Source organism: Oncorhynchus nerka, linkage group LG20, assembly GCF_034236695.1.
Source record: "Oncorhynchus nerka isolate Pitt River linkage group LG20, Oner_Uvic_2.0, whole genome shotgun sequence".
Taxonomy (NCBI): domain Eukaryota; kingdom Metazoa; phylum Chordata; class Actinopteri; order Salmoniformes; family Salmonidae; genus Oncorhynchus; species Oncorhynchus nerka.
Window position 1 is genome coordinate 8522369 of NC_088415.1, and position 22451 is coordinate 8544819.

The 22451-nt window shown below is 44.7% G+C and overlaps 9 non-coding genes across 9 annotated transcripts; all 9 read right to left on the reverse strand.

Moving 5' to 3' along the window:
• Positions 1-1779: 1779 nt before the first annotated feature.
• On the reverse strand, positions 1780-1851 carry trnah-gug (transfer RNA histidin (anticodon GUG)). Its single transcript has one exon. It is a non-coding gene; the product is annotated as a tRNA-His (tRNA).
• A 2318-nt stretch (positions 1852-4169) lies between these two features.
• Positions 4170-4241, reverse strand: trnah-gug (transfer RNA histidin (anticodon GUG)). Its single transcript has one exon. It is a non-coding gene; the product is annotated as a tRNA-His (tRNA).
• Positions 4242-6558: 2317 nt separating this feature from the next.
• trnah-gug (transfer RNA histidin (anticodon GUG)) lies at positions 6559-6630 on the reverse strand. The gene has a single exon. It is a non-coding gene; the product is annotated as a tRNA-His (tRNA).
• A 2312-nt stretch (positions 6631-8942) lies between these two features.
• Positions 8943-9014, reverse strand: trnah-gug (transfer RNA histidin (anticodon GUG)). The gene has a single exon. It is a non-coding gene; the product is annotated as a tRNA-His (tRNA).
• Positions 9015-11327: 2313 nt separating this feature from the next.
• trnah-gug (transfer RNA histidin (anticodon GUG)) lies at positions 11328-11399 on the reverse strand. Its single transcript has one exon. It is a non-coding gene; the product is annotated as a tRNA-His (tRNA).
• Positions 11400-13731: 2332 nt separating this feature from the next.
• trnah-gug (transfer RNA histidin (anticodon GUG)) lies at positions 13732-13803 on the reverse strand. The gene has a single exon. It is a non-coding gene; the product is annotated as a tRNA-His (tRNA).
• A 2319-nt stretch (positions 13804-16122) lies between these two features.
• On the reverse strand, positions 16123-16194 carry trnah-gug (transfer RNA histidin (anticodon GUG)). Its single transcript has one exon. It is a non-coding gene; the product is annotated as a tRNA-His (tRNA).
• Positions 16195-18516: 2322 nt separating this feature from the next.
• trnah-gug (transfer RNA histidin (anticodon GUG)) lies at positions 18517-18588 on the reverse strand. The gene has a single exon. It is a non-coding gene; the product is annotated as a tRNA-His (tRNA).
• Positions 18589-20908: 2320 nt separating this feature from the next.
• On the reverse strand, positions 20909-20980 carry trnah-gug (transfer RNA histidin (anticodon GUG)). The gene has a single exon. It is a non-coding gene; the product is annotated as a tRNA-His (tRNA).
• Between the last annotated feature and the right edge of the window lie 1471 nt (positions 20981-22451).

A 22451-nucleotide genomic window follows, 5' to 3' on the forward strand; every position in this document is an offset into this window, starting at 1 on the left:
GATGTAAGCACTATCCTCTGTAGCGAATTGCAGTCGGATGCCGAGCAGTTGCCATACCAAGCGGTGATGCAGCCAGTCAAAATGCTCTCGATGGTGCAGCTTGAGATATTATTTGAGGATCTGAGGTCCAATGCCAAATCTTTTCAGCCTCCTGAGGGGAAATAGGCATTGTCGTGCCCTCTTCACGAATGTCTTGGTGTGTTTGGACCATCTTTTTCACATACAAACCTTTATATGTCCGAACTAAGAATAATATAGGCTTCCCGAAAATAACATGGTCGCTGTGGTAGAAAGTTTATTTTGATTGGCGAAATCTGCATTTATCAAAATGTAAACAGGATTATTAGGGAAATCGTTCTTCTTGCAAAGCATGTAGACGTTTAAATCAAACTATTATATAAATCTGACTATTCACAATAATCATAATTTGTGTGTGTACTCAGTGCTGGCTGAGTTTCTATTGGTCAGTCACCGGGCCCAAACTACACGATAAAGGTAAAACATTTCTTTCATTGTCGGAGTCTACGACCGCACGTGGCGGTGCTTAATTGGAAGACCTAGACCCTGTCACACTGAACGAGCTGGGAGAACCTTCCAGAAGGACAACCATCTCTGCAGCACTCCACCAATCAGGCCTTTATGGTGGAGTGGCCAGACGGAAGTCACTCCTCAGTGAATGGCACATTGCTCTCTCTTCTCGTCATTTTCCGAGGATGATTCTCCAGAGCTGTGAATAATGAATGGTAAACTTAACCCTATACTCTGCTGCCAGTGGACTTCTGGCAGGTTAGGAAGTGTCAGTATGTTTGCCTGTTCTTCCTGTCCCATATGCAGTGACGATACTGTGGGCCTGAACTAGACCTGGTCCAACACACCCATCTTTCCATTCTCTTTTCCCTGTGTTCAGGTCAGAGAATGATAGATTCATCCTCTGGAGTTTGGGGGAACCCAATATGTTGCCCCTGGATGATATAATCAAGGAGAGGTTGACCGTCACCCTCATGGATGCTAATCATTGTCCAGGGGAGGGCATGTTCCTATTCCAAGGATACTTCAGAACCGTACTCTACACTAGCAGAGCACTGTATTCCACTGTACCACACAATACTCTACAGGGGTCAGTACTAACTCTATTCTACTACACAATACACTGTTGAGTCTCTCTAGTCTAACTAGTCAACAATGGTATTTATAGTCTAACTAGTCAACAATGGTATTTAGCCACATTTTCCACATCAAGGCAACGGCATGCTTGAGTAGCCTAATATCTCCCCCTCACACACAAGCCCCGGTAGCTTGACGTGATCATATAATGGTTAGTACTGCTCACGGCAATGCGATTCACGGCTTGAGGGCGCTTTTTGAATGAGTTCAACTGAGACTCAGCCATGTGATGTCGCCATGAGCAGCTCTGCAGATGAGCACAATGATAGACTATCACAGAGTATCAGCCCATGCATAGCTTCGGGACGAGGCGGAGAAGTTTTCGCTTTGTGCTTCAATGCTCTTAGTTGTCAAAATTGACCCAATACAGTTGTTCACTTTGTGACTCTGCCTTTAAACTGTAGCCAACGAAACTAAATGTATAGTATGGTAACCTACACTGTTATCAATCTCTGCTTATTTAATGTTATAACGACAGAGGTATAGTAATTATTTATTCACCAGTGGTCAGTGGCACCCTTTCCACAATCTCAGCTAAATTCACTCCAATTATTCAGTTTAGTTCACCCTGCTAATTCAAAAAGAGCCCTTATGCCGTGACATTGTGAATTTCAATGCCGTGACCCGGATTCGAACCGGGGTTGCTGCGGCCACAACGCAGAGTACTAACCACTATACGATCACGGCGAGCTACCAGGGCTTGCATATTTGGAGGTAAAATCGATCTACTCAAGCAGGCCTTCACTGTGACGTGGCTGAGGTGGTTAAATTCCAAAGTCTAACGTTACACTTTGATGCCAGTTAGATTACAGTTAGTTCTTGTGTGTCTGTAGGACAAATTGGGTTATTCAAGCATGCAGTGACGTGGACAGGCACAGCTGGCTTTTTGGCTTTCCACTCAAGGGGTCTCCCACAAGCCCTGGTAACTCGCCATGATCATACATTGGTTAGTGCTCTGTGTTGTGGCCGCAGAATCCGGGTCATGCCATTTTGATACACAATGTTACGGCAAAAGTCTCCTTTTGAATGACTCAAAGTACTAACTGTGTAATCTAAAATATTAACACAACATGTAAAGTGTTGGTCCCATGTTTCATGAGCTGAAATAAAAGTTCCCGGTCTACAGTCTATGACTTAGGTGGCTGGAGTCTTTGGCAATTCTTTGGGCCTTCCTCTGACACCGCCTGATATAGAGGTCCTGGATGGCAGGAAGCTCGGCCTCAGTGATGTAAGCACTATCCTCTGTAGCGAATTGCAGTCGGATGCCGAGCAGTTGCCATACCAAGCGGTGATGCAGCCAGTCAAAATGCTCTCGATGGTGCAGCTTGAGATATTATTTGAGCATCTGAGGTCCAATGCCAAATCTTTTCAGCCTCCTGAGGGGAAATAGGCATTGTCGTGCCCTCTTCACGAATGTCTTGGTGTGTTTGGACCATCTTTTCACATACAAACCTTTATATGTCCGAACTAAGAATAATATAGGCTTCCCGAAAATAACATGGTCGCTGTGGTAGAAAGTTTATTTTGATTGGCGAAATCTGCATTTATCAAAATGTAAACAGGATTATTAGGGAAATCGTTCTTCTTGCAAAGCATGTAGACGTTTAAATCAAACTATTATATAAATCTGACTATTCACAATAATCATAATTTGTGTGTGTACTCAGTGCTGGCTGAGTTTCTATTGGTCAGTCACCGGGCCCCACACTACACGATAAAGGCAAAACATTTCTTACATTGTCGGAGTCTACGACCGCACGTGGCGGTGCTTAATTGGAAGACCTAGACCCTGTCACACTGAACGAGCTGGGAGAACCTTCCAGAAGGACAACCATCTCTGCAGCACTCCACCAATCAGGCCTTTATGGTGGAGTGGCCAGACGGAAGTCACTCCTCAGTGAATGGCACATTGCTCTCTCTTCTCGTCATTTTCCGAGGATGATTCTCCAGAGCTGTGAATAATGAATGGTAAACTTAACCCTATACTCTGCTGCCAGTGGACTTCTGGCAGGTTAGGAAGTGTCAGTATGTTTGCCTGTTCTTCCTGTCCCATATGCAGTGACGATACTGTGGGCCTGAACTAGACCTGGTCCAACACACCCATCTTTCCATTCTCTTTTCCCTGTGTTCAGGTCAGAGAATGATAGATTCATCCTCTGGAGTTTGGGGGAACCCAATGTGTTGCCCCTGGATGATATAATCAAGGAGAGGTTGACCGTCACCCTCATGGATGCTAATCATTGTCCAGGGGAGGGCATGTTCCTATTCCAAGGATACTTCAGAACCATACTCTACACTAGCAGAGCACTGTATTCCACTGTACCACACAATACTCTACAGGGGTCAGTACTAACTCTATTCTACTACACAATACACTGTTGAGTCTCTCTAGTCTAACTAGTCAACAATGGTATTTATAGTCTAACTAGTCAACAATGGTATTTAGCCACATTTTCCACATCAAGGCAACGGCATGCTTGAGTAGCCTAATATCTCCCCCTCACACACAAGCCCCGGTAGCTTGACGTGATCATATAATGGTTAGTACTGCTCATGGCAATGCGATTCACGGCTTGAGGGCGCTTTTTGAATGAGTTCAACTGAGACTCAGCCATGATGTCGCCATGAGCAGCTCTGCAGATGAGCACAATGATAGACTATCACAGAGTATCAGCCCATGCATAGCTTCGGGACGAGGCGGAGAAGTTTTCGCTTTGTACTTCAATGCTCTTAGTTGTTGTCAAAATTGACCCGATACAGTTGTTCACTTTGTGACTCTGCCTTTAAACTGTAGCCAACGAAACTAAATGTATAGTATGGTAACCTACACTGTTATCAATCTCTGCTTATTTAATGTTATAACGACAGAGGTATAGTAATTATTTATTCACCAGTGGTCAGTGGCACCCTTTCCACAATCTCAGCTAAATTCACTCCAATTATTCAGTTTAGTTCACCCTGCTAATTCAAAAAGAGCCCTTATGCCGTGACATTGTGAATTTCAATGCCGTGACCCGGATTCGAACCGGGGTTGCTGCGGCCACAACGCAGAGTACTAACCACTATACGATCACGGCGAGCTACCAGGGCTTGCATATTTGGAGGTAAAATCGATCTACTCAAGCAGGCCTTCACTGTGACGTGGCTGAGGTGGTTAAATTCCAAAGTCTAACGTTACACTTTGATGCCAGTTAGATTACAGTTAGTTTGTGTGTCTGTAGGACAAATTGGGTTATTCAAGCATGCAGTGACGTGGACAGGCACAGCTGGCTTTTTGGCTTTCCACTCAAGGGGTCTCCCACAAGCCCTGGTAACTCGCCATGATCATACATTGGTTAGTGCTCTGTGTTGTGGCCGCAGAATCCGGGTCATGCCATTTTGATACACAATGTTACGGCAAAAAGTCTCCTTTTGAATGACTCAAAGTACTAACTGTGTAATCTAAAATATTAACACAACATGTAAAGTGTTGGTCCCATGTTTCATGAGCTGAAATAAAAGATCCCGGTCTACAGTCTATGACTTAGGTGGCTGGAGTCTTTGGCAATTCTTTGGGCCTTCCTCTGACACCGCCTGATATAGAGGTCCTGGATGGCAGGAAGCTCGGCCTCAGTGATGTAAGCACTATCCTCTGTAGCGAATTGCAGTCGGATGCCGAGCAGTTGCCATACCAAGCGGTGATGCAGCCAGTCAAAATGCTCTCGATGGTGCAGCTTGAGATATTATTTGAGGATCTGAGGTCCAATGCCAAATCTTTTCAGCCTCCTGAGGGGAAATAGGCATTGTCGTGCCCTCTTCACGAATGTCTTGGTGTGTTTGGACCATCTTTTTCACATACAAACCTTTATATGTCCGAACTAAGAATAATATAGGCTTCCCGAAAATAACATGGTCGCTGTGGTAGAAAGTTTATTTTGATTGGCGAAATCTGCATTTATCAAAATGTAAACAGGATTATTAGGGAAATCGTTCTTCTTGCAAAGCATGTAGACGTTTAAATCAACTATTATATAAATCTGACTATTCACAATAATCATAATTTGTGTGTGTACTCAGTGCTGGCTGAGTTTCTATTGGTCAGTCACCGGGCCCCAAACTACACGATAAAGGCAAAACATTTCTTACATTGTCGGAGTCTACGACCGCACGTGGCGGTGCTTAATTGGAAGACCTAGACCCTGTCACACTGAACGAGCTGGGAGAACCTTCCAGAAGGACAACCATCTCTGCAGCACTCCACCAATCAGGCCTTTATGGTGGAGTGGCCAGACGGAAGTCACTCCTCAGTGAATGGCACATTGCTCTCTCTTCTCGTCATTTTCCGAGGATGATTCTCCAGAGCTGTGAATAATGAATGGTAAACTTAACCCTATACTCTGCTGCCAGTGGACTTCTGGCAGGTTAGGAAGTGTCAGTATGTTTGCCTGTTCTTCCTGTCCCATATGCAGTGACGATACTGTGGGCCTGAACTAGACCTGGTCCAACACACCCATCTTTCCATTCTCTTTTCCCTGTGTTCAGGTCAGAGAATGATAGATTCATCCTCTGGAGTTTGGGGAACCCAATATGTTGCCCCTGGATGATATAATCAAGGAGAGGTTGACCGTCACCCTCATGGATGCTAATCATTGTCCAGGGGAGGGCATGTTCCTATTCCAAGGATACTTCAGAACCGTACTCTACACTAGCAGAGCACTGTATTCCACTGTACCACACAATACTCTACAGGGGTCAGTACTAACTCTATTCTACTACACAATACACTGTTGAGTCTCTCTAGTCTAACTAGTCAACAATGGTATTTATAGTCTAACTAGTCAACAATGGTATTTAGCCACATTTTCCACATCAAGGCAACGGCATGCTTGAGTAGCCTAATATCTCCCCTCACACACAAGCCCCGGTAGCTTGACGTGATCATATAATGGTTAGTACTGCTCATGGCAATGCGATTCACGGCTTGAGGGCGCTTTTTGAATGAGTTCAACTGAGACTCAGCCATGTGATGTCGCCATGAGCAGCTCTGCAGATGAGCACAATGATAGACTATCACAGAGTATCAGCCCATGCATAGCTTCGGGACGAGGCGGAGAAGTTTTCGCTTTGTGCTTCAATGCTCTTAGTTGTTGTCAAAATTGACCCAATACAGTTGTTCACTTTGTGACTCTGCCTTTAAACTGTAGCCAACGAAACTAAATGTATAGTATGGTAACCTACACTGTTATCAATCTCTGCTTATTTAATGTTATAACGACAGAGGTATAGTAATTATTTATTCACCAGTGGTCAGTGGCACCCTTTCCACAATCTCAGCTAAATTCACTCCAATTATTCAGTTTAGTTCACCCTGCTAATTCAAAAAGAGCCCTTATGCCGTGACATTGTGAATTTCAATGCCGTGACCCGGATTCGAACCGGGGTTGCTGCGGCCACAACGCAGAGTACTAACCACTATACGATCACGGCGAGCTACCAGGGCTTGCATATTTGGAGGTAAAATCGATCTACTCAAGCAGGCCTTCACTGTGACGTGGCTGAGGTGGTTAAATTCCAAAGTCTAACGTTACACTTTGATGCCAGTTAGATTACAGTTAGTTCTTGTGTGTCTGTAGGACAAATTGGGTTATTCAAGCATGCAGTGACGTGGACAGGCACAGCTGGCTTTTTGGCTTTCCACTCAAGGGGTCTCCCACAAGCCCTGGTAACTCGCCATGATCATACATTGGTTAGTGCTCTGTGTTGTGGCCGCAGAATCCGGGTCATGCCATTTTGATACACAATGTTACGGCAAAAGTCTCCTTTTGAATGACTCAAAGTACTAACTGTGTAATCTAAAATATTAACACAACATGTAAAGTGTTGGTCCCATGTTTCATGAGCTGAAATAAAAGTTCCCGGTCTACAGTCTATGACTTAGGTGGCTGGAGTCTTTGGCAATTCTTTGGGCCTTCCTCTGACACCGCCTGATATAGAGGTCCTGGATGGCAGGAAGCTCGGCCTCAGTGATGTAAGCACTATCCTCTGTAGCGAATTGCAGTCGGATGCCGAGCAGTTGCCATACCAAGCGGTGATGCAGCCAGTCAAAATGCTCTCGATGGTGCAGCTTGAGATATTATTTGAGGATCTGAGGTCCAATGCCAAATCTTTTCAGCCTCCTGAGGGGAAATAGGCATTGTCGTGCCCTCTTCACGAATGTCTTGGTGTGTTTGGACCATCTTTTTCACATACAAACCTTTATATGTCCGAACTAAGAATAATATAGGCTTCCCGAAAATAACATGGTCGCTGTGGTAGAAAGTTTATTTTGATTGGCGAAATCTGCATTTATCAAAATGTAAACAGGATTATTAGGAAATCGTTCTTCTTGCAAAGCATGTAGACGTTTAAATCAACTATTATATAAATCTGACTATTCACAATAATCATAATTTGTGTGTGTACTCAGTGCTGGCTGAGTTTCTATTGGTCAGTCACCGGGCGCCAAACTACACGATAAAGGCAAAACATTTCTTTCATTGTCGGAGTCTACGACCGCACGTGGCGGTGCTTAATTGGAAGACCTAGACCCTGTCACACTGAACGAGCTGGGAGAACCTTCCAGAAGGACAACCATCTCTGCAGCACTCCACCAATCAGGCCTTTATGGTGGAGTGGCCAGACGGAAGTCACTCCTCAGTGAATGGCACATTGCTCTCTCTTCTCGTCATTTTCCGAGGATGATTCTCCAGAGCTGTGAATAATGAATGGTAAACTTAACCCTATACTCTGCTGCCAGTGGACTTCTGGCAGGTTAGGAAGTGTCAGTATGTTTGCCTGTTCTTCCTGTCCCATATGCAGTGACGATACTGTGGGCCTGAACTAGACCTGGTCCAACACACCCATCTTTCCATTCTCTTTTCCCTGTGTTCAGGTCAGAGAATGATAGATTCATCCTCTGGAGTTTGGGGGAACCCAATATGTTGCCCCTGGATGATATAATCAAGGAGAGGTTGACCGTCACCCTCATGGATGCTAATCATTGTCCAGGGGAGGGCATGTTCCTATTCCAAGGATACTTCAGAACCGTACTCTACACTAGCAGAGCACTGTATTCCACTGTACCACACAATACTCTACAGGGGTCAGTACTAACTCTATTCTACTACACAATACACTGTTGAGTCTCTCTAGTCTAACTAGTCAACAATGGTATTTATAGTCTAACTAGTCAACAATGGTATTTAGCCACATTTTCCACATCAAGGCAACGGCATGCTTGAGTAGCCTAATATCTCCCCCTCACACACAAGCCCCGGTAGCTTGACGTGATCATATAATGGTTAGTACTGCTCATGGCAATGCGATTCACGGCTTGAGGTCGCTTTTTGAATGAGTTCAACTGAGACTCAGCCATATGATGTCGCCATGAGCAGCTCTGCAGATGAGCACAATGATAGACTATCACAGAGTATCAGCCCATGCAGAGCTTCGGGACGAGGCGGAGAAGTTTTCGCTTTGTACTTCAATGCTCTTAGTTGTTGTCAAAATTGACCCGATACAGTTGTTCACTTTGTGACTCTGCCTTTAAACTGTAGCCAACGAAACTAAATGTATAGTATGGTAACCTACACTGTTATCAATCTCTGCTTATTTAATGTTATAACGACAGAGGTATAGTAATTATTTATTCACCAGTGGTCAGTGGCACCCTTTCTCTGCTAAATTCACTCCAATTATTCAGTTTAGTTCACCCTGCTAATTCAAAAAGAGCCCTTATGCCGTGACATTGTGAATTTCAATGCCGTGACCCGGATTCGAACCGGGGTTGCTGCGGCCACAACGCAGAGTACTAACCACTATACGATCACGGCGAGCTACCAGGGCTTGCATATGTGGAGGTAAAATCGATCTACTCAAGCAGGCCTTCACTGTGACGTGGCTGAGGTGGTTAAATTCCAAAGTCTAACGTTACACTTTGATGCCAGTTAGATTACAGTTAGTTCTTGTGTGTCTGTAGGACAAATTGGGTTATTCAAGCATGCAGTGACGTGGACAGGCACAGCTGGCTTTTTGGCTTTCCACTCAAGGGGTCTCCCACAAGCCCTGGTAACTCGCCATGATCATACATTGGTTAGTGCTCTGTGTTGTGGCCGCAGAATCCGGGTCATGCCATTTTGATACACAATGTTACGGCAAAAAGTCTCCTTTTGAATGACTCAAAGTACTAACTGTGTAATCTAAAATATTAACACAACATGTAAAGTGTTGGTCCCATGTTTCATGAGCTGAAATAAAAGTTCCCGGTCTACAGTCTATGACTTAGGTGGCTGGAGTCTTTGGCAATTCTTTGGGCCTTCCTCTGACACCGCCTGATATAGAGGTCCTGGATGGCAGGAAGCTCGGCCTCAGTGATGTAAGCACTATCCTCTGTAGCGAATTGCAGTCGGATGCCGAGCAGTTGCCATACCAAGCGGTGATGCAGCCAGTCAAAATGCTCTCGATGGTGCAGCTTGAGATATTATTTGAGCATCTGAGGTCCAATGCCAAATCTTTTCAGCCTCCTGAGGGGAAATAGGCATTGTCGTGCCCTCTTCACGAATGTCTTGGTGTGTTTGGACCATCTTTTTCACATACAAACCTTTATATGTCCGAACTAAGAATAATATAGGCTTCCCGAAAATAACATGGTCGCTGTGGTAGAAAGTTTATTTTGATTGGCGAAATCTGCATTTATCAAAATGTAAACAGGATTATTAGGGAAATCGTTCTTCTTGCAAAGCATGTAGACGTTTAAATCGAACTATTATATAAATCTGACTATTCACAATAATCATAATTTGTGTGTGTACTCAGTGCTGGCTGAGTTTCTATTGGTCAGTCACCGGGCGCCAAACTACACGATAAAGGTAAAACATTTCTTTCATTGTCGGAGTCTACGACCGCACGTGGCGGTGCTTAATTGGAAGACCTAGACCCTGTCACACTGAACGAGCTGGGAGAACCTTCCAGAAGGACAACCATCTCTGCAGCACTCCACCAATCAGGCCTTTATGGTGGAGTGGCCAGACGGAAGTCACTCCTCAGTGAATGGCACATTGCTCTCTCTTCTCGTCATTTTCCGAGGATGATTCTCCAGAGCTGTGAATAATGAATGGTAAACTTAACCCTATACTCTGCTGCCAGTGGACTTCTGGCAGGTTAGGAAGTGTCAGTATGTTTGCCTGTTCTTCCTGTCCCATATGCAGTGACGATACTGTGGGCCTGAACTAGACCTGGTCCAACACACCCATCTTTCCATTCTCTTTTCCCTGTGTTCAGGTCAGAGAATGATAGATTCATCCTCTGGAGTTTGGGGAACCCAATATGTTGCCCCTGGATGATATAATCAAGGAGAGGTTGACCGTCACCCTCATGGATGCTAATCATTGTCCAGGGGAGGGCATGTTCCTATTCCAAGGATACTTCAGAACCATACTCTACACTAGCAGAGCACTGTATTCCACCGTACCACACAATACTCTACAGGGGTCAGTACTAACTCTATTCTACTACACAATACACTGTTGAGTCTCTCTAGTCTAACTAGTCAACAATGGTATTTATAGTCTAACTAGTCAACAATGGTATTTAGCCACATTTTCCACATCAAGGCAACGGCATGCTTGAGTAGCCTAATATCTCCCCCTCACACACAAGCCCCGGTAGCTTGACGTGATCATATAATGGTTAGTACTGCTCATGGCAATGCGATTCACGGCTTGAGGTCGCTTTTTGAATGAGTTCAACTGAGACTCAGCCATGTGATGTCGCCATGAGCAGCTCTGCAGATGAGCACAATGATAGACTATCACAGAGTATCAGCCCATGCATAGCTTCGGGACGAGGCGGAGAAGTTTTCGCTTTGTGCTTCAATGCTCTTAGTTGTCAAAATTGACCCAATACAGTTGTTCACTTTGTGACTCTGCCTTTAAACTGTAGCCAACGAAACTAAATGTATAGTATGGTAACCTACACTGTTATCAATCTCTGCTTATTTAATGTTATAACGACAGAGGTATAGTAATTATTTATTCACCAGTGGTCAGTGGCACCCTTTCTCTCAGCTAAATTCACTCCAATTATTCAGTTTAGTTCACCCTGCTAATTCAAAAAGAGCCCTTATGCCGTGACATTGTGAATTTCAATGCCGTGACCCGGATTCGAACCGGGGTTGCTGCGGCCACAACGCAGAGTACTAACCACTATACGATCACGGCGAGCTACCAGGGCTTGCATATTTGGAGGTAAAATCGATCTACTCAAGCAGGCCTTCACTGTGACGTGGCTGAGGTGGTTAAATTCCAAAGTCTAACGTTACACTTTGATGCCAGTTAGATTACAGTTAGTTCTTGTGTGTCTGTAGGACAAATTGGGTTATTCAAGCATGCAGTGACGTGGACAGGCACAGCTGGCTTTTTGGCTTTCCACTCAAGGGGTCTCCCACAAGCCCTGGTAACTCGCCATGATCATACATTGGTTAGTGCTCTGTGTTGTGGCCGCAGAATCCGGGTCATGCCATTTTGATACACAATGTTACGGCAAAAAGTCTCCTTTTGAATGACTCAAAGTACTAACTGTGTAATCTAAAATATTAACACAACATGTAAAGTGTTGGTCCCATGTTTCATGAGCTGAAATAAAAGTTCCCGGTCTACAGTCTATGACTTAGGTGGCTGGAGTCTTTGGCAATTCTTTGGGCCTTCCTCTGACACCGCCTGATATAGAGGTCCTGGATGGCAGGAAGCTCGGCCTCAGTGATGTAAGCACTATCCTCTGTAGCGAATTGCAGTCGGATGCCGAGCAGTTGCCATACCAAGCGGTGATGCAGCCAGTCAAAATGCTCTCGATGGTGCAGCTTGAGATATTATTTGAGGATCTGAGGTCCAATGCCAAATCTTTTCAGCCTCCTGAGGGGAAATAGGCATTGTCGTGCCCTCTTCACGAATGTCTTGGTGTGTTTGGACCATCTTTTCACATACAAACCTTTATATGTCCGAACTAAGAATAATATAGGCTTCCCGAAAATAACATGGTCGCTGTGGTAGAAAGTTTATTTTGATTGGCGAAATCTGCATTTATCAAAATGTAAACAGGATTATTAGGGAAAATCGTTCTTCTTGCAAAGCATGTAGACGTTTAAATCAAACTATTATATAAATCTGACTATTCACAATAATCATAATTTGTGTGTGTACTCAGTGCTGGCTGAGTTTCTATTGGTCAGTCACCGGGCCCCAAACTACACGATAAAGGCAAAACATTTCTTTCATTGTCGGAGTCTACGACCGCACGTGGCGGTGCTTAATTGGAAGACCTAGACCCTGTCACACTGAACGAGCTGGGAGAACCTTCCAGAAGGACAACCATCTCTGCAGCACTCCACCAATCAGGCCTTTCCAAATCAGGCCTTATGGTGGAGTGGCCAGACGGAAGTCACTCCTCAGTGAATGGCACATTGCTCTCTCTTCTCGTCATTTTCCGAGGATGATTCTCCAGAGCTGTGAATAATGAATGGTAAACTTAACCCTATACTCTGCTGCCAGTGGACTTCTGGCAGGTTAGGAAGTGTCAGTATGTTTGCCTGTTCTTCCTGTCCCATATGCAGTGACGATACTGTGGGCCTGAACTAGACCTGGTCCAACACACCCATCTTTCCATTCTCTTTTCCCTGTGTTCAGGTCAGAGAATGATAGATTCATCCTCTGGAGTTTGGGGGAACCCAATATGTTGCCCCTGGATGATATAATCAAGGAGAGGTTGACCGTCACCCTCATGGATGCTAATCATTGTCCAGGGGAGGGCATGTTCCTATTCCAAGGATACTTCAGAACCGTACTCTACACTAGCAGAGCACTGTATTCCACTGTACCACACAATACTCTACAGGGGTCAGTACTAACTCTATTCTACTACACAATACACTGTTGAGTCTCTCTAGTCTAACTAGTCAACAATGGTATTTATAGTCTAACTAGTCAACAATGGTATTTAGCCACATTTTCCACATCAAGGCAACGGCATGCTTGAGTAGCCTAATATCTCCCCCTCACACACAAGCCCCGGTAGCTTGACGTGATCATATAATGGTTAGTACTGCTCACGGCAATGCGATTCACGGCTTGAGGGCGCTTTTGAATGAGTTCAACTGAGACTCAGCCATATGATGTCGCCATGAGCAGCTCTGCAGATGAGCACAATGATAGACTATCACAGAGTATCAGCCCATGCATAGCTTCGGGACGAGGCGGAGAAGTTTTCGCTTTGTGCTTCAATGCTCTTAGTTGTCAAAATTGACCCAATACAGTTGTTCACTTTGTGACTCTGCCTTTAAACTGTAGCCAACGAAACTAAATGTATAGTATGGTAACCTACACTGTTATCAATCTCTGCTTATTTAATGTTATAACGACAGAGGTATAGTAATTATTTATTCACCAGTGGTCAGTGGCACCCTTTCCACAATCTCAGCTAAATTCACTCCAATTATTCAGTTTAGTTCACCCTGCTAATTCAAAAAGAGCCCTTATGCCGTGACATTGTGAATTTCAATGCCGTGACCCGGATTCGAACCGGGGTTGCTGCGGCCACAACGCAGAGTACTAACCACTATACGATCACGGCGAGCTACCAGGGCTTGCATATGTGGAGGTAAAATCGATCTACTCAAGCAGGCCTTCACTGTGACGTGGCTGAGGTGGTTAAATTCCAAAGTCTAACGTTACACTTTGATGCCAGTTAGATTACAGTTAGTTCTTGTGTGTCTGTAGGACAAATTGGGTTATTCAAGCATGCAGTGACGTGGACAGGCACAGCTGGCTTTTTGGCTTTCCACTCAAGGGGTCTCCCACAAGCCCTGGTAACTCGCCATGATCATACATTGGTTAGTGCTCTGTGTTGTGGCCGCAGAATCGGGTCATGCCATTTTGATACACAATGTTACGGCAAAAAGTCTCCTTTTGAATGACTCAAAGTACTAACTGTGTAATCTAAAATATTAACACAACATGTAAAGTGTTGGTCCCATGTTTCATGAGCTGAAATAAAAGTTCCCGGTCTACAGTCTATGACTTAGGTGGCTGGAGTCTTTGGCAATTCTTTGGGCCTTCCTCTGACACCGCCTGATATAGAGGTCCTGGATGGCAGGAAGCTCGGCCTCAGTGATGTAAGCACTATCCTCTGTAGCGAATTGCAGTCGGATGCCGAGCAGTTGCCATACCAAGCGGTGATGCAGCCAGTCAAAATGCTCTCGATGGTGCAGCTTGAGATATTATTTGAGCATCTGAGGTCCAATGCCAAATCTTTTCAGCCTCCTGAGGGGAAATAGGCATTGTCGTGCCCTCTTCACGAATGTCTTGGTGTGTTTGGACCATCTTCTTCACATACACACCTTTATATGTCCGAACTAAGAATAATATAGGCTTCCCGAAAATAACATGGTCGCTGTGGTAGAAAGTTTATTTTGATTGGCGAAATCTGCATTTATCAAAATGTAAACAGGATTATTAGGGAAATCGTTCTTCTTGCAAAGCATGTAGATGTTTAAATCGAACTATTATATAAATCTGACTATTCACAATAATCATAATTTGTGTGTGTACTCAGTGCTGGCCGAGGTTCTATTGGTCAGTCACCGGGCCCCACACTACACGATAAAGGCAAACATTTCTTACATTGTCGGAGTCTACGACCGCACGTGGCGGTACTTAATTGGAAGACCTAGCCCCTGTCACACTGAACGAGCTGGGAGAACCTTCCAGAAGGACAACCATCTCTGCAGCACTCCACCAATCAGGCCTTTATGGTGGAGTGGCCAGACGGAAGTCACTCCTCAGTGAATGGCACATTGCTCTCTCTTCTCGTCATTCTCCGAGGATGATTCTCCAGAGCTGTGAATAATGAATGGTAAACTTAACCCTATACTCTGCTGCCAGTGGACTTCTGGCAGGTTAGGAAGTGTCAGTATGTTTGCCTGTTCTTCCTGTCCCATATGCAGTGACGATACTGTGGGCCTGAACTAGACCTGGTCCAACACACCCATCTTTCCATTCTCTTTTCCCTGTGTTCAGGTCAGAGAATGATAGATTCATCCTCTGGAGTTTGGGGGAACCCAATATGTTGCCCCTGGATGATATAATCAAGGAGAGGTTGACCGTCACCCTCATGGATGCTAATCATTGTCCAGGGGAGGGCATGTTCCTATTCCAAGGATACTTCAGAACCGTACTCTACACTAGCAGAGCACTGTATTCCACTGTACCACACAATACTCTACAGGGGTCAGTACTAACTCTATTCTACTACACAATACACTGTTGAGTCTCTCTAGTCTAACTAGTCAACAATGGTATTTATAGTCTAACTAGTCAACAATGGTATTTAGCCACATTTTCCACATCAAGGCAACGGCATGCTTGAGTAGCCTAATATCTCCCCCTCACACACAAGCCCCGGTAGCTTGACGTGATCATATAATGGTTAGTACTGCTCATGGCAATGCGATTCACGGCTTGAGGGCGCTTTTTGAATGAGTTCAACTGAGACTCAGCCATATGATGTCGCCATGAGCAGCTCTGCAGATGAGCACAATGATAGACTATCACAGAGTATCAGCCCATGCATAGCTTCGGGACGAGGCGGAGAAGTTTTCGCTTTGTACTTCAATGCTCTTAGTTGTTGTCAAAATTGACCCGATACAGTTGTTCACTTTGTGACTCTGCCTTTAAACTGTAGCCAACGAAACTAAATGTATAGTATGGTAACCTACACTGTTATCAATCTCTGCTTATTTAATGTTATAACGACAGAGGTATAGTAATTATTTATTCACCAGTGGTCAGTGGCACCCTTTCCACAATCTCAGCTAAATTCACTCCAATTATTCAGTTTAGTTCACCCTGCTAATTCAAAAGAGCCCTTATGCCGTGACATTGTGAATTTCAATGCCGTGACCCGGATTCGAACCGGGGTTGCTGCGGCCACAACGCAGAGTACTAACCACTATACGATCACGGCGAGCTACCAGGGCTTGCATATTTGGAGGTAAAATCGATCTACTCAAGCAGGCCTTCACTGTGACGTGGCTGAGGTGGTTAAATTCCAAAGTCTAACGTTACACTTTGATGCCAGTTAGATTACAGTTAGTTCTTGTGTGTCTGTAGGACAAATTGGGTTATTCAAGCATGCAGTGACGTGGACAGGCACAGCTGGCTTTTTGGCTTTCCACTCAAGGGGTCTCCCACAAGCCCTGGTAACTCGCCATGATCATACATTGGTTAGTGCTCTGTGTTGTGGCCGCAGAATCCGGGTCATGCCATTTTGATACACAATGTTACGGCAAAAAGTCTCCTTTTGAATGACTCAAAGTACTAACTGTGTAATCTAAAATATTAACACAACATGTAAAGTGTTGGTCCCATGTTTCATGAGCTGAAATAAAAGATCCCGGTCTACAGTCTATGACTTAGGTGGCTGGAGTCTTTGGCAATTCTTTGGGCCTTCCTCGGACACCGCCTGATATAGAGGTCCTGGATGGCAGGAAGCTCGGCCTCAGTGATGTAAGCACTATCCTCTGTAGCGAATTGCAGTCAGATGCCAAGCAGTTGCCATACCAAGCGGTGATGCAGCCAGTCAAAATGCTCTCGATGGTGCAGCTTGAGATATTATTTGAGGATCTGAGGTCCAATGCCAAATCTTTTCAGCCTCCTGAGGGGAAATAGGCATTGTCGTGCCCTCTTCACGAATGTCTTGGTGTGTTTGGACCATCTTTTTCACATACAAACCTTTATATGTCCGAACTAAGAATAATATAGGCTTCCCGAAAATAACATGGTCGCTGTGGTAGAAAGTTTATTTTGATTGGCGAAATCTGCATTTATCAAAATGTAAACAGGATTATTAGGGAAATCGTTCTTCTTGCAAAGCATGTAGACGTTTAAATCGAACTATTATATAAATCTGACTATTCACAATAATCATAATTTGTGTGTGTACTCAGTGCTGGCTGAGTTTCTATTGGTCAGTCACCGGGCGCCAAACTACACGATAAAGGTAAAACATTTCTTTCATTGTCGGAGTCTACGACCGCACGTGGCGGTGCTTAATTGGAAGACCTAGACCCTGTCACACTGAACGAGCTGGGAGAACCTTCCAGAAGGACAACCATCTCTGCAGCACTCCACCAATCAGGCCTTTATGGTAGAGTGGCCAGACGGAAGTCACTCCTCAGTGAATGGCACATTGCTCTCTCTTCTCGTCATTTTCCGAGGATGATTCTCCAGAGCTGTGAATAATGAATGGTTAACTTAACCCTATACTCTGCTGCCAGTGGACTTCTGGCAGGTTAGGAAGTGTCAGTATGTTTGCCTGTTCTTCCTGTCCCATATGCAGTGACGATACTGTGGGCCTGAACTAGACCTGGTCCAACACACCCATCTTTCCATTCTCTTTTCCCTGTGTTCAGGTCAGAGAATGATAGATTCATCCTCTGGAGTTTGGGGGAACCCAATATGTTGCCCCTGGATGATATAATCAAGGAGAGGTTGACCGTCACCCTCATGGATGCTAATCATTGTCCAGGGGAGGGCATGTTCCTATTCCAAGGATACTTCAGAACCGTACTCTACACTAGCAGAGCACTGTATTCCACTGTACCACACAATACTCTACAGGGGTCAGTACTAACTCTATTCTACTACACAATACACTGTTGAGTCTCTCTAGTCTAACTAGTCAACAATGGTATTTATAGTCTAACTAGTCAACAATGGTATTTAGCCACATTTTCCACATCAAGGCAACGGCATGCTTGAGTAGCCTAATATCTCCCCCTCACACACAAGCCCCGGTAGCTTGACGTGATCATATAATGGTTAGTACTGCTCATGGCAATGCGATTCACGGCTTGAGGTCGCTTTTTGAATGAGTTCAACTGAGACTCAGCCATATGATGTCGCCATGAGCAGCTCTGCAGATGAGCACAATGATAGACTATCACAGAGTATCAGCCCATGCAGAGCTTCGGGACGAGGCGGAGAAGTTTTCGCTTTGTACTTCAATGCTCTTAGTTGTTGTCAAAATTGACCCGATACAGTTGTTCACTTTGTTACTCTGCCTTTAAACTGTAGCCAACGAAACTAAATGTATAGTATGGTAACCTACAATGCTATCAATCTCTGCTTATTTAATGTTATAACGACAGAGGTATAGTAATTATTTATTCACCAGTGGTCAGTGGCACCCTTTCCACAATCTCAGCTAAATTCACTCCAATTATTCAGTTTAGTTCACCCTGCTAATTCAAAAAGAGCCCTTATGCCGTGACATTGTGAATTTCAATGCCGTGACCCGGATTCGAACCGGGGTTGCTGCGGCCACAACGCAGAGTACTAACCACTATACGATCACGGCGAGCTACCAGGGGTTGCATATGTGGAGGTAAAATCGATCTACTCAAGCAGGCCTTCACTGTGACGTGGCTGAGGTGGTTAAATTCCAAAGTCTAACGTTACACTTTGATGCCAGTTAGATTACAGTTAGTTCTTGTGTGTCTGTAGGACAAATTGGGTTATTCAAGCATGCAGTGACGTGGACAGGCACAACTGGCTTTTTGGCTTTCCACTCAAGGGGTCTCCCACAAGCCCTGGTAACTCGCCATGATCATACATTGGTTAGTGCTCTGTGTTGTGGCCGCAGAATCCGGGTCATGCCATTTTGATACACAATGTTACGGCAAAAGTCTCCTTTTGAATGACTCAAAGTACTAACTGTGTAATCTAAAATATTAACACAACATGTAAAGTGTTGGTCCCATGTTTCATGAGCTGAAATAAAAGTTCCCGGTCTACAGTCTATGACTTAGGTGGCTGGAGTCTTTGGCAATTCTTTGGGCCTTCCTCTGACACCGCCTGATATAGAGGTCCTGGATGGCAGGAAGCTCGGCCTCAGTGATGTAAGCACTATCCTCTGTAGCGAATTGCAGTCGGATGCCGAGCAGTTGCCATACCAAGCGGTGATGCAGCCAGTCAAAATGCTCTCGATGGTGCAGCTTGAGATATTATTTGAGCATCTGAGGTCCAATGCCAAATCTTTTCAGCCTCCTGAGGGGAAATAGGCATTGTCGTGCCCTCTTCACGAATGTCTTGGTGTGTTTGGACCATCTTCTTCACATACAAACCTTTATATGTCCGAACTAAGAATAATATAGGCTTCCCGAAAATAACATGGTCGCTGTGGTAGAAAGTTTATTTTGATTGGCGAAATCTGCATTTATCAAAATGTAAACAGGATTATTAGGGAAATCGTTCTTCTTGCAAAGCATGTAGACGTTTAAATCGAACTATTATATAAATCTGACTATTCACAATAATCATAATTTGTGTGTGTACTCAGTGCTGGCTGAGTTTCTATTGGTCAGTCACCGGGCGCCAAACTACACGATAAAGGTAAAACATTTCTTTCATTGTCGGAGTCTACGACCGCACGTGGCGGTGCTTAATTGGAAGACCTAGACCCTGTCACACTGAACGAGCTGGGAGAACCTTCCAGAAGGACAACCATCTCTGCAGCACTCCACCAATCAGGCCTTTATGGTGGAGTGGCCAGACGGAAGTCACTCCTCAGTGAATGGCACATTGCTCTCTCTTCTCGTCATTTTCCGAGGATGATTCTCCAGAGCTGTGAATAATGAATGGTAAACTTAACCCTATACTCTGCTGCCAGTGGACTTCTGGCAGGTTAGGAAGTGTCAGTATGTTTGCCTGTTCTTCCTGTCCCATATGCAGTGACGATACTGTGGGCCTGAACTAGACCTGGTCCAACACACCCATCTTTCCATTCTCTTTTCCCTGTGTTCAGGTCAGAGAATGATAGATTCATCCTCTGGAGTTTGGGGGAACCCAATGTGTTGCCCCTGGATGATATAATCAAGGAGAGGTTGACCGTCACCCTCATGGATGCTAATCATTGTCCAGGGAGGGCATGTTCCTATTCCAAGGATACTTCAGAACCATACTCTACACTAGCAGAGCACTGTATTCCACTGTACCACACAATACTCTACAGGGGTCAGTACTAACTCTATTCTACTACACAATACACTGTTGAGTCTCTCTAGTCTAACTAGTCAACAATGGTATTTATAGTCTAACTAGTCAACAATGGTATTTAGCCACATTTTCCACATCAAGGCAACGGCATGCTTGAGTAGCCTAATATCTCCCCCTCACACACAAGCCCCGGTAGCTTGACGTGATCATATAATGGTTAGTACTGCTCATGGCAATGCGATTCACGGCTTGAGGGCGCTTTTTGAATGAGTTCAACTGAGACTCAGCCATATGATGTCGCCATGAGCAGCTCTGCAGATGAGCACAATGATAGACTATCACAGAGTATCAGCCCATGCATAGCTTCGGGACGAGGCGGAGAAGTTTTCGCTTTGTGCTTCAATGCTCTTAGTTGTTGTCAAAATTGACCCGATACAGTTGTTCACTTTGTTACTCTGCCTTTAAACTGTAGCCAACGAAACTAAATGTATAGTATGGTAACCTACACTGTTATCAATCTCTGCTTATTTAATGTTATAACGACAGAGGTATAGTAATTATTTATTCACCAGTGGTCAGTGGCACCCTTTCCACAATCTCAGCTAAATTCACTCCAATTATTCAGTTTAGTTCACCCTGCTAATTCAAAAAGAGCCCTTATGCCGTGACATTGTGAATTTCAATGCCGTGACCCGGATTCGAACCGGGGTTGCTGCGGCCACAACGCAGAGTACTAACCACTATACGATCACGGCGAGCTACCAGGGCTTGCATATGTGGAGGTAAAATCGATCTACTCAAGCAGGCCTTCACTGTGACGTGGCTGAGGTGGTTAAATTCCAAAGTCTAACGTTACACTTTGATGCCAGTTAGATTACAGTTAGTTCTTGTGTGTCTGTAGGACAAATTGGGTTATTCAAGCATGCAGTGACGTGGACAGGCACAGCTGGCTTTTTGGCTTTCCACTCAAGGGGTCTCCCACAAGCCCTGGTAACTCGCCATGATCATACATTGGTTAGTGCTCTGTGTTGTGGCCGCAGAATCCGGGTCATGCCATTTTGATACACAATGTTACGGCAAAAAGTCTCCTTTTGAATGACTCAAAGTACTAACTGTGTAATCTAAAATATTAACACAACATGTAAAGTGTTGGTCCCATGTTTCATGAGCTGAAATAAAAGTTCCCGGTCTACAGTCTATGACTTAGGTGGCTGGAGTCTTTGGCAATTCTTTGGGCCTTCCTCTGACACCGCCTGATATAGAGGTCCTGGATGGCAGGAAGCTCGGCCTCAGTGATGTAAGCACTATCCTCTGTAGCGAATTGCAGTCGGATGCCGAGCAGTTGCCATACCAAGCGGTGATGCAGCCAGTCAAAATGCTCTCGATGGTGCAGCTTGAGATATTATTTGAGCATCTGAGGTCCAATGCCAAATCTTTTCAGCCTCCTGAGGGGAAATAGGCATTGTCGTGCCCTCTTCACGAATGTCTTGGTGTGTTTGGACCATCTTCTTCACATACAAACCTTTATATGTCCGAACTAAGAATAATATAGGCTTCCCGAAAATAACATGGTCGCTGTGGTAGAAAGTTTATTTTGATTGGCGAAATCTGCATTTATCAAAATGTAAACAGGATTATTAGGGAAATCGTTCTTCTTGCAAAGCATGTAGACGTTTAAATCGAACTATTATATAAATCTGACTATTCACAATAATCATAATTTGTGTGTGTACTCAGTGCTGGCTGAGTTTCTATTGGTCAGTCACCGGGCGCCAAACTACACGATAAAGGTAAAACATTTCTTTCATTGTCGGAGTCTACGACCGCACGTGGCGGTGCTTAATTGGAAGACCTAGACCCTGTCACACTGAACGAGCTGGGAGAACCTTCCAGAAGGACAACCATCTCTGCAGCACTCCACCAATCAGGCCTTTATGGTAGAGTGGCCAGACGGAAGTCACTCCTCAGTGAATGGCACATTGCTCTCTCTTCTCGTCATTTTCCGAGCATGATTCTCCAGAGCTGTGAATAATGAATGGTAAACTTAACCCTATACTCTGTTGCCAGTGGACTTCTGGCAGGTTAGGAAGTGTCAGTATTTTTGCCTGTTCTTCCTGTCCCATATGCAGTGACGATACTGTGGGCCTGAACTAGACCTGGTCCAACACACCCATCTTTCCATTCTCTTTTCCCTGTGTTCAGGTCAGAGAATGATAGATTCATCCT